This window comes from Mya arenaria, chromosome 1 (genome assembly GCF_026914265.1).
Source record: "Mya arenaria isolate MELC-2E11 chromosome 1, ASM2691426v1".
Lineage (NCBI taxonomy): Eukaryota > Metazoa > Mollusca > Bivalvia > Myida > Myidae > Mya > Mya arenaria.
In genome coordinates, this window is record NC_069122.1 from 52039775 (window position 1) to 52053397 (window position 13623).

The following is a 13623-nucleotide window of genomic DNA, read 5'->3' on the forward strand; positions in this document are numbered from 1 at the left end:
CCCTCGGTAGATATCATGAGGTGTATGTGTATTCTGCGACCCTCGGTAAATATCATTTGTATGTGTATTCTGCGACCCTCGGTAGATATCATGAGGTGTATGTGTATTCTGCGACCCTCGGTAAATATCATGTGTATGTGTATTCTGCTAACCTCGGTAGATATAATGAGATGAATGCGTGTTTTGCGACCCTCGGTAAATATCATGAGGTGTAATAGTATTCGGCGAACCTACGTAGCTATCATGAGGTGTAATAGTTTTGCGAACCCAAGTAGCTATCATGAAGTGTAATAGTATTGCGAACCTACGTAGCTATCATGAGGAGTCATAGTATTGCAAACCTATGTAGCTATCATGAGGAGTCATAGTTATGCGAACCTACGTAGCTATCATGAGGAGTCATAGTATTGCGAACCTACGTAGCTATCATGAGGAGTCATAGTATTGCTAACCTACGCAGCTATCATGAGGAGTCATAGTTATGCGAACCTACGTAGCTATCATGAGGAGTCATAGTATTCTGCAAACCAACGTAGTTATCATGAGGAGTCATAATATTGCGAACCTACGTAGCTATCATGACGAGTCATAGTATTCTGCAAACCAACGTAGTTATCATGAGGAGTCATAGTATTGCTAACCTACGTAGCTATCATGAGGAGTCATAGTATTGCGAACCCATGTAGCTATCATGACGAGTCATAGTATTCTGCGAACCAACGTAGTTATCATGAGGAGTCATAGTATTGCGAACCCATGTAGCTATCATGAGGAGTCATGGTATTGTGCGAACCTACGTAGCTATCATGAGGAGTTATAGTATTGCGAACCTACGTAGCTATCATAAGATGTCTGTGTATTCTGTTTGGTCCTCGGTAGATATAATGAGATGAATGCGTGTTCTGCGACCCTCGGTAGATATAATGAGGTGCATGAGTATTCTGCAACCATCGGTTGATATCATGAGGTGTATGAGTATTCTGCGACCCTCGGTAAATATTATGAAGCGTATGAGTGTTTTGTGACCCTTGGTAGATATTATGAGGTGTATGTGTATTCTGTGACCCTCGGTATATATCATGTCTATGTGTATTCTTCGACGCTCGGTATATATCATGTCTCTGTGGATTCTGCGACCCTCGGTTGATACCATGAGGTGAAAGTGGATTCTGCGACCCTCGGTTGATATCATGAGGTGTATGAGTATTCTGCAACCCTCGGTTGATATCATGAGGTGTATGTGGATTCTGCAACCCTCGGTTGATATCATGAGGTGTATGAGTATTCTGCAACCCTCGGTTGATATCATGAGGTGTATGTGGATTCTGCGACCCTCGGTTGATATCATGAGGTGTATGTGGATTCTGCGATCCTCGGTTGATATCATGAGGTGTATGAGTATTCTGCAAGCCTCGGTTAATATCATGAGGTGTATGTGGATTCTGTGACCCTCGGTTGATATCATGAGGTGTATGTGGATTCTTCCACCCTCGGTTGATATCATGAGGTGCATGAGTATTCTGCAAACCTCGGTTGATATCATGAGGTGTATGTGGATTCTGTGACCCTCGGTTGATATCATGAGATGTGTGGATTCTGCAACCCTCGGTAGATATCATGAGGTGTATGTGTATTCTGTGACCCTCGGTAGATATAATGAGGTTTATGCGGGTTCTGCGACCTTCGATAGATACCATGAGGTGTATGAGTATTCTGCAACCCTCGGTTGATATCATGAGGTGTATGTGTCTTCTGTAACCCTCGGTAGATACCATGAGGTGTATGTGGATTCTGCGAACGTCGGTTGATATCATAAAGTGTATGAGTATTCTGCGACCTTAGATAGATACCATGAGGTGTATGTGGATTCTGTGACCCTCGGTAGATACCATGAGGTGTATGTGTATTCTGCAACCCTCGGTTGATATAATGAGGTGTATGTGGATTCTGCGACCGTCGGTTGATATCATAAAGTGTATGAGTATTCTGCGACCTTCGATAGATACCATGAGGTGTATGTGGATTCTGTGACCCTCGGTAGATATCATGAGGTGTATGTGTGTTCTGCAATACTCGGTTGATATCATGAGGTGTATGTGTATGCTGTGACCCTCGGTAGATAACATGAGGTGTATGTGGATTCTGCGACCCTCGGTTGATACCATGAGGTGTATGTGGATTCTGCGACCCTCGGTTGATATCATGAGGTGTATGTGGATTCTGGGACCCTCGGTAAATATCATGTGTATGTGTATTCTGCGACCCTCGGTAGATATCATGAGGTGTATGTGTATTCTGCGACCCTCGGTAAATATCATGAGGTGTATGAGCATTCTACAACCCTCGGTTGGTATCATGAGGTGTATGTGTATTCTGTGACCATCAGTAGATATCATGAGGTGTATGTGGATTCTGAGACCCTCGGTAGATACCATGAGGTGTATGTGGATTCTGCAACCCTCGGTTGATATCATGAGGTGTATGTGGATTCTGCAACCCTCGGTTGATATCATGAGGTGTATGTGGATTCTGCGTCCTTCGATAGATACCACGAGGTGTATGTGGATTATGTGACCCTCGGTAGATACCATGAGGTGTATGTGTATTCTGCAACCCTCGGTTGATATAATGAGGTGTATGTGGATTCTGCGACCTTCGGTAGATACCATGAGGTGTATGTGGATTCTGTGACCCTCAGTAGATATCATGAGGTGTATGTGTATTCTGCAACCCTCGGTTGATATCATGAGGTGTATGTGTATTCTGTGACCCTCGGTAGATAACATAAGGTGTATGAGGATTCTGCGACCCTCGGTTGATATCATGAAGTGTATGTGTTTTCTGCGACCCTCGAAATAAATCATAAGGAGTATGTGGATTATGCGACCCTCGGTAGATATCGTAAGGTGTATGTGGATTCTGCGACCCTCGGTAGATATCACGAGGTGTATGTGTATTCTGCAACCCTCGGTAGATGTCATGAGGTGTATGTGTATTCTGTGACCCTCGAAAGAAATCATAAGGTGTATGTGTATTATGTGACCCTCGGTAGATATAAACTGCAAAAGGGATTTGGTGGATTGAAGGCATAACGCAGCTTATAAACGCGGTCATCCATTAGGTTTGCTCCGAATCATCTTTGAGGAAGACAAGCCATTACAACGCTAGATGCACTTACTCTGGTCGACCTCCTTTGACCGAGGATTACCCATTTTTCTTCGCCATTTTCAGGTTGTGTGACGTTTATTTTTGTTTTCCCAGCCTAACGTCTGCGAAGGTGGAGGTAAATCCTCCTATAGGTTTCCAAACACCGCACTTGGAATGAGGTGGTGGAAGTATATTGGCGCTGGTAGACCTTTACCATGGATTAGGAGACTGATTTGACTAATCGGGTAAATTTATTGCGGTGCTTTTGCCCACTTCTATTGAAATATCCCCTGCAATTAAAGGAAAGGGTGTTTTTTTGTGTGTTCTTTATGACTTATGTGATTAAGACATTTGAATTCATTGCGTTTGATACTATTGTTTTTGTGTCGCCTAGAAAGGCAACATATAAGTATTTCTTTTCGTGTTGGTTGCGGTGTCATTGTCGGCGGGGGCATCACTAATACTTATCATAAATTTAAATGTAAATGGAGCTAAACTTTGTAGGAAACTGAGTTACCGATGCGATTTCTCATAAAATCAAACTTGAGCGGTATTCATATTGTCCAAACGCGCTGTTACCAAGTTCCATCACAACATGGATAATAAAAATGAAATAAGTGTCTGCACAAGACATTATTTGACCAGTGCTTAACATACAAGGGGCATAACTCTATCATTGATGCGATTTACCCCGAGATCAAACTTGACCGAGGCATAATGCCACGAAACACTGTAATCAAGTTTGACCATGTTATTATTGATTTGCCGATGATTGGCACTCTATACAGGTGACACATCCAATTTCGCGGAATTCTAGTTACAAAAATAATGATTACAAATTTGATTGCGTAATCTTTAACAAGGCTATATGTTTTAGAAAAAAATATTTGAAGTCAACATTGAATGACAATTACTACGCGTTAAGTATGGTTAAGACATCTCAGTACTCCGCGGTATTTGGTAAAAGTACAAAAGCTCTTTCTATGTCATTTTTTACACCTTATGGTAAGTTCTGAAATATCTGGAAAAAAAATCAAATCGGTGTTTCCTGTTCGCTAAGAAAATTCCGGCCCTAGGGCATTATCGGTAACGAGGACTGGCTTCGGCACGTGCACTCTTGCCTGAATTTTCCATCCGAACCACAAACTCAAGCTATATTTTAGTTGAGCAAGAGGTCGTGAACAGTCAACTTTTATTTGCATTAAGGCAAAGCTATGCAATCCAGGAAACATAGGCACGTATCATTCGTTTTTGTATTCTTGCGTACAATGAGATATATTTAAAAACAAATGTGAAGTAAAATTACACCTAGTTTGCTTAAATAGTTGAGATGAAACAAACTGTCATGTCTGTACGGGTTTTATAGATGGTTTTCACGATCTATTCGTCTGACCCACATTTGTTAATGAAATAAATAAGATTGTATGGGTTTATTTTAAATACGACCTAATACGGTTAAACTTAATGACCTCTTAAATTGCAGCGACAATAAGTTACAACAAATAATAGTTTTTTCGTAATAGTATTATTAAGCACTTCGCGTAATCATTCTCAATGTTCTACGTGTGTTGTATTGTTTCGGTGTGCTACTTAGTCAATTTTACTTAATTGAAGTTTATTGTGGTTAAGGTGAAATATGTTTGTGATTAGACCAATATTTTCACACTGAAGTCTGCTGCATTGATAAGGTGTATTTACTGTATTTACTGCCGCTACATAACTGTAGTCTGCTGCATTGATAAGGTGTATTTACTGCCGCTACATAACTGTAGTCTTCTGCATTGATAAGGTGTATTTACTGCCGCTACATAACTGTAGTCTTCTGCATTGATAAGGTGTATTTACTGCCGCTACATAACTGTAGTCCGCTGCATTAATAATGAGTATTTACTGCGGTTACATAACTGTAGTCCGCTGCATTAATAATGAGTACTTACTGCCGCTACATAACTGTAGTCCGCTGCATTAATAATGAGTACTTACTGCCGCTACATAACTGTAGTCCGCTGCATTAATAATGAGTATTTACTGCCGTTACATAACTGTAGTCCGCTGCATTAATAATGAGTATTTACTGCCGCTACATAACTGTAGTCCGCTGCATTGCTCATGAGTATTTACTGCCGCTACATAACTGTAGTCCGCTGCATTAATAATGAGTATTTACTGCCGCTACATAACTGTAGTCCGCTGCATTGCTCATGAGTATTTACTGCCGCTACATAACTGTAGTCCGCTGCATTGCTCATGAGTATTTACTGCCGCTGCATAACTGTAGTCCGCTGCATTGCTCATGAGTATTTACTGCCGCTACATAACTGTAGTCCGCTGCATTGATAATGAGTATTTACTGCCGCGCTACACAACTGTAGTCCGCTGCTTGCTCATGAGTATTTACTGCCGCTACATAACTGTAGTCCGCTGCATTGCTCATGAGTATTTACTGCCGCTACATAACTGTAGTCTGCTTCATTAATAATGGGTATTTACTGCCGCTACATAACTGTAGTCCGCTGCATTAATAATGAGAATTTACTGCCGCTACATAACTGTAGTCCGCTGCATTGCTCATGAGTAGTTACTGCCACTACATAACTGTAGTCCGCTGCATTGCTCATGAGTATTTACTGCCGCTACATAACTGTAGTCCGCTGCATTGCTCATGAGTATTTACTGCCGCTACATAACTGTAGTCCGCTGCATTGCTCATGAGTATTTACTGCCGCTACATAACTGTAGTCCGCTGCATTGCTAATGAGTATTTACTGCCGCTACATAATTGTAGTCCGCTGCATTGATGATGAGTATTTACTGCCGCTACATAACTGTAGTCCGCTGCATTGCTAATGAGTATTTACTGCCGCTACATAACTGTAGTCTGCTGCATTAATAATGAGTATTTACTGCCGCTACATAACTGTAGTCCGCTGCATTGCTCATGAGTATTTACTGCCGCTACATAACTGTAGTCCGCTGCATTGCTCATGAGTATTGCTAATGAGTATTTACTGCCGCTACATAACTGTAGTCCGCTGCCGCTACATAACTGTAGTCCGCTGCATTGCTCATGAGTATTTACTGCCGCTACATAACTGTAGTCCGCTGCATTGCTAATGAGTATTTACTGCCGCTACATAATTGTAGTCCGCTACATTGATGATGAGTATTAACTGCCGCTACATAATTGTAGTCCGCTGCATTAATAATGAGTATTTACTGCCGCTACATAACTGTAGTCCACTGCATTAATAATGAGTATTTACTGCCGCTACATAACTGTAGTTCGCTTCATTGATGATGAGTATTTACTGCCGCTACATAACTGTAGTCTGCTTCATTAATAATGAGTATTTACTGCCGCTACATAACTGTAGTCTGCTTCATTGATAAGGTGTATTACTGCCGCTACATAACTGTAGTCTGCTTCATTGATAAGGTGTATTACTGCCGCTACATAACTGTAGTCTGCTGCATTCATAAGGAGTATTTACTGTCGCTACATAACTGTAGTCTGCTCCATTGATCATGGGTATTCGCTACATAACTGTAGTCTGCTCTATTGATAATGAGTATTTACTGAGCGTTTGTCGTTACTCATAAAAGGTCTGAGGTTATGTACATGCACTTTTCAAGTTTTTCTTGTTAAGTGTAAAGGTGTTTGTTATAAGACAAGTTCCATTGATCATCTGCATTGTAGGAAATATTCTTTGTATGTATATAACTTATATTCAATTTGCAATGAAGTTTTAGAAAAAAAAATCTATAAAAGTTGATACAAATACATTTATATTCTATGTGTGATATGATCTTAGTTTTGAACTGAATAACGTTGCTTTTGCGATTTTTAGAAAATTCGTACGTCCGTACTTTCATTGTTAAAATAACTCTAGACCTATTATTATGTCTACCAATATGCATCTGTCTTCAGTGTGCGCTCATACCACATTGTTTGTGATGTCACAGGCTCGATATACCAATATGTCACTGTCTTTAGTCTGCTTATACAACGTGGTTTGTGATGTCACAGGCTCTAGATACCAATATGCCACTATCTTTAATGCGTGCGCTAATACCACGTGGTTTGTGATGTCACAGGCTCTAGATACCAATATGCCACTGCCTGTAGTGCGCTTATACAGCGTGGTTTGTGATGTCACAGGCTCTAGATACCAATATGCCGCTGTCTTGAGTGCACTAATACCACGTGGTTTGTGATGTCACAGGCTCTAGATACCAATATGCCGCTGTCTTTAGTGCGCTAATACCACGTGGTTTGTGATGTCACAGGCTCTAGATACCAATATGCCACTGTTTTTAGTGCGCTTATACAACGTGGTTTGTGATGTCACAGGCTCTATAGATACCAATATGCTACTCTTTAGTGCGCTTATACAACGTGGTTTGTTGATGTAACTGGCTCTATAGATACCAATATGCCACTCTTTAGTGCGCTTATACAACGTGGTTTGTTGATGTCACAGGCTCTAGATACCAATATGCCACTGTCTTTAGTGCGCTTATACAACGTGGTTTGTTGATGTAACTGGCTCTATAGATACCAATATGCCACTCTTTAGTGCGCTTATACAACGTGGTTTGTTGATGTCACAGGCTCTAGATACCAATATGCCACTGCCTGTAGTGCGCTCATACCACGTGGTTTGTTTGTTTCACAGGCTCTATATACCAATATGCCACTATCTTCAGTGCGCTTATACAGCGTGGTTTGTGATGTCACAGACTCTAGATACCAATATGCCAATGTCTTTAGTGCGCTCATACCAAGTGGTTTGTGATGTCACAGGCTCTAGATACCAATATGCCACTGCCTGTAGTGCGCTCATACCACGTGGTTTGTGATGTCACAGAATCTAGATACCAATATGCCACTATCTTGAGTGCGCTCATACCACGTGGTTTGTGATGTCACAGGCTCTAGATACCAATATGCCACTATCTTTAGTGTGCTCATACAACGTGGTTTGCGATGTCACAGGCTCTAGATACCAATATGCCACTGTCTTTGGTGCGCTCATACCACGTGGTTTGTGATATCACAGGCTCTAGATACCAAATCAAGAACGTGTTGAACTTGCACGGCCCTTGTACATCAGATTTGATTAATGATATTACTAAGAAAACAGAAAAAATACTTACTGGTGCAGCTGATAAATGAAATTTGTTAAAAGTTAAAAAGAAACAAACTACTTTTAAAAGTATAACTAAGCCATGGTATGATATCGAATGTAAGGCTAAACAAAAAGAAGTTTACGGTTCAAAGCAAAAATATAGGCGTTTTCGCTCACAAAATAATTTTGTAAATAGCTCAATGATGTTGATATTGAATATATTTTTATATTAATTAAGTTTCTGATTTAAATGATGCTTTAAGCCAGCCATTTTCAGTTGCTGAAATTGATAAAGTTATTAAATTGTTGAAAAACAATAAGGCATAAGGATGGTCTTTTGAATAAATACATCAAGTACTATATGGATGCATTGTTACCAATCCATGGTAAATTGTTTAATCTGATACTTGGATCAGGGGGAGAGCCTGATTTGTGGTGTACTGGCGTGATAATCATATTTACAAAAACAAAGGTGATGTAAATAATACAGATAATTACAGAGGTATTACAATTTTAAGTTGTTTGGGAAAGCTTTTTACTTCAGTATTAATAACAGACTCATTTTTTTGGGAAGATAGTGGTTTATTAGCTGAGGAACTGGCAGGTAATCGTAAAAGTTATAGTATTATTGATCATATTTTTCCAAGGAAATGCTGATTGATATTTATTTGTCTAAACGTAAGAGACTGTACTGTACTTTTGTTGATTATAGAAAAGCTTTTGATAGCATCGATATGGCTGCACTTTGGGAAAAAATGCTAAGCCATAATATTGGTGGTAATGTTCTAAGAGTAAGACATAATATTTATGAGCTAAGTCATGTGTTAAAGTTAATAATGTTTTATCTGATACATTTAAAGTCATAGGTGTCCGTCAAGGGGAAATCTTTCCCCTATATTGTTTTCTATATTTCTGAATCATTTAGTTTCATATATGTCTAGTCAGTGTGAAGGTCTCAACTTTCTTTCTAGTCAAATTCATGAATAGTTGAGTGATAATGATGTTGATGTATTTTTGCAGTTATACTTCCTATTGTATGCAGATGATACTAACTTGTTGTCTTTGCTGAAAGTCAAATTGCCCTTCAACAGGCGCTTAACTATATGCACGATTATTGTGTTGTATGGCATTTGCATGTTAATACTATTAAGACTAAAGTTGTAATTCTTTCTCGAGGTAAATTGAGAAATAAGCCTGTGTTTTTTTTACTTTAACAATGCTCTTTTAGAGGCGGTAGATGGTTTTAGTTATCTTGGTGCAATGTTTAATTATAATGGTAAGTTTGGCAAAACTAAGAAACATTTGACTGATCAAGCACGAAAAGCTATGTTTAGTGTTATGACTAAAGTTAAGAAACTTTGTTTACCTGTTGATATACAACTACAGTTATTTGATAGTATGTTAAGCCCTAGTTTATTATATGGGTCTGAGGTTTGGGGATATGAGAATATTGCTATTATATCTCAATTTCAACTCAGGTTTTACAAATATATGTTAAAACTAAAAATGTCTACTCCCACCAGTATGGTGTTGGGTGAGTTGGGAGCTTGTCCTATTGAACATAAAGTTTATTCCAGTGTGTTGAATTTTTGGGGTAGACAAGTCAGCGTTAAACAAGATAAACTTAGTTCAATTTTGTACCGAACTATGCATAATTTACATGAAAAGGGTATTTTACATTGTGAATGGATTGTCAAAATTAAAAATATTCTTGATAACATTGGATGTTCAGAGTATTGGACTATGCAGAGTATACCTAATTTAAATTATTTTAAGAATAAAGTGAAATCTACATAATGAGTGTATGATCAATATCTACACAATTGGCATATCAATGTTTATGATTCTCCTAAATATTTGAACCATAGAATTTATAAAATTGAAATGAAACTTGATAATTATCTGCAATGTTTACAAGAAAACTTGGCTATTGCTCTTTGTAAATTTAGATGCCTTAATTTTAATTTATCTATAGAAAACGGTCGTTTCTATGGCATTGGAAGAGGAAAAAGACTTTGTACACTATGTGATAGACAAGAAATAGGAGACGAATTTCATTATATTTTTAATTGTAATCACTTTATAAATAAAAAAACGTATATATGTTAATCATAACTTCTATAGATATCCAAATATTTTGAACGATACAAATTTAATGTGTAGTACTGATAAAAGTACATTGATTAAGCTAGCACTCTTTGCAAAAATAATAATGCTGAATTTTATTTGAATCATCCTCCTTAGTTTTATTCTAAAACAAACGTTTATGATAAAGTTTTTTATTGTTTATTTCAAATGCATAAAGGTCATAGGCCCATTAGCATACAAGAATTTTGCATATATACACATAACATGACAATTCATAGATCAGTGGTCAAATACAATTTCATAGATACATTATTTTTTTTTAACAGTAACTAACACTATATTATTATATAATTCAAATTTTAATATATATAACACTATATTATTATATAATTCAAACTATAATATATATAATACTATATTATTATTACAGTGATGAGACAGTGGCTGTTATTAAACTTATTACATATGTTAGATATAAACAAATGTATTTCTTAATTCAAAAGCTTTATGTACATACATCGATAATTTTCTACATGTAGCTTTCCTATCACTGGCAATAAGTTCAACAAATTTCAGTACATTTGGTCTTTTCCAATAATATTTACTGATGTATTGTTTTCTTAAATCATTATACAATGTACATTCTAACAAAAAATGTCAGTCAGGTTGAGAAGCAGTTTCCGACTGAAAGCAGTTTCCGACAAATCGCTTTTTCGCGTACTTTCTTTTGATCTTCATAAAGAAGGTATTGCAATTCAATTATATGGTTACTAGCCAATCAAAAGTTGAAGTTTTTACTGAAAGACGTAAATAACTTTTATTATTATTTAATGTTTAATGTTTATTTTTCAATTTGTACACAAACTTGCACGTGGGGGATCGTCACGCGCAGCGCATTGCGCATGCGTGTGAACCTAATTTGCATATCTATGAATAGCTACAAGGTTGTCCTTAATTGACTTATACAAACGATGATCATTGTGCACATATTTGCGAACACTGTTGTCATGCTAGTTTCACACCCACACTCACTAAAATGATTACAAACACAAGTTCTTATCAGAAATGAAACAAAATATCATTGATATTTAGTGTCTGCCTGATTTCCAGAATGATGATTGACTGGCGTAAGTTTTTAGGTTTAATTTTTGGTAAATGCTGAAAAATTAAATAATAGTTCTCGTATTATAGTCTTCTATTTAGTATATTGAATAAATGGATAAAAAACACACACAATAGGCACCTAAAATCTGCCGCGTATTTGATTTGTCGGAAACTGCTTCTCGTCAACAGCTAATGAGAACATGGCGCCCCCATTAGATACACTATATATGACGTCACACATGTGAAAAATATATCGACAATAGCAGCTTGAGCTGTAGTTATCTAAAATGTGAACAATTTTTGTAGGAATTTAAACACATATGAATAAATCAATAAACACTTGTAAAAACTGTCGGAAACTGCTTCTCAACCAGTATACAATATTTTATAAACTGCTCTTACATATTTGATATCATCACAATGCAAACTTTTTAACCAGTACTTTATAACGCTTACAACTCTTTTAGTATATATACTATATGTTTGTTTGTGTTTGTTGTTAATCTGTTGACTTAGTTTTTCTATTTTCTTGCTGTTTTATGCTTTGATACATGTTTTGTTACCTCTCATGCCAATCTGGGCCATGAGTATGAATAAAACTTGAAACTTGTCACTATCTGTATCGAAATTTCATACATCACTAAATTCTAATAATTGTGACTATTGTTTGGCATCCGAAGGAAATGATTGATATCAAATTGCAAACGTTTAGTAGTGCATATCTCTGATTTAGGCTATCAGCCCTAAATGTATGCCAGTAGAAAAAATGTCGTTGTGTATATTCACAAATTTTTAAATAAATATGAGTTATAATAAATTTCAATCTTAAACGATTGATTATTAATAAGTTTTAAAAACATACATTAAATTTAAATTTGTTCAGATGCATACTTAGTAAAGTGATAAGCTCATCAGGATGGCCTGCTAAGTGGTGATCTATTGACTGGTTCGATGTCATGGTGATTTCATGGACTGATCAGGCCTTTTCTCTTATAAAGCTGATGGGCAATTTCCCTAAACTGAGTTTTGCAGCTAAATGGAAATTATAGATAACACACGCTATTTACTTATCAACCGCTTGAAACACACGCACTACAAAAGATAAAAATCTGTATAATTATATAAATAGTAATAATTTGATTAATCCCAGATATGTGCTGATTTGAAACATAATGAGTTAATGTGCTTACAAGCATTATTCAGTTTGGCGGGCATTCTAGTCAACATCAACATGTAAAGTCTTTGTGTGTTGTATATCCTTATTTATTGTAACGAAATAATGAACTTTTTTAAAACACACACAAATTAAACTACTACGCTTCATGAGGCTTCATGACGGCAGTTAACAACGTCGTAATTGGGTGAAATGTGATAAATTATGATTTTTTCGGTCCGAATAGAAACAATAGACCCGAGGGTACACGCGTAAGCTATTTTTAATATCGACGTGGCGTCATTTATATTGACGCGACCCCTTTTTATCATATGCCTATCAAATTCCTTTTCCATATCCAACAGTGAAAATACAGCACGATGTATTGAAAAATCCGTATCATGATACTGGTATTTTCCGATTCCGTATCATGCGAGAACCGTGTGTAGTCTCGAAACTACTTTCGCTTTGCTAAATATAGCGTGGCCAAAAATAACTGGTAAAACATGGCATCTTTTAAATACATTAACATGGTTCTCATGTCCTTCAAAGAACCATGAGGATAAGCACGAAGCAGAGAACAATTCCAATCTATCTAGACAGCTACTTCAGTGAACTAGTTGATTGCCATTTCGAAGTTCATAAATTGTTGCATTATCTATGTTTAATATCATAAATACGAGCAGCTCACCAATACAAAGAAGAAGGCGAATTCGCGTCATCGATATAAATTGCGATTGGCTCACGCATTTCTGCATATTATGATCGTCAAAGAATCCCACAAATATTTACTTTGTTAAAAATGGCCGCGTTACGTCTACAGGAAATGACGATTAGTGTATACTCTTAAAATAAGTACCTTTTTTTGTTTTTTGTGCTGTGACATTTTGTGATTGTTTTCGTATAAGCGATTTGTTAATTTTGCTAAAACACAAAATATTTTGCTCAGTAAAGTGAATTCTGTAACTTCTGACTTCGTTTCGCTGTAGTAGACTCCCTTGA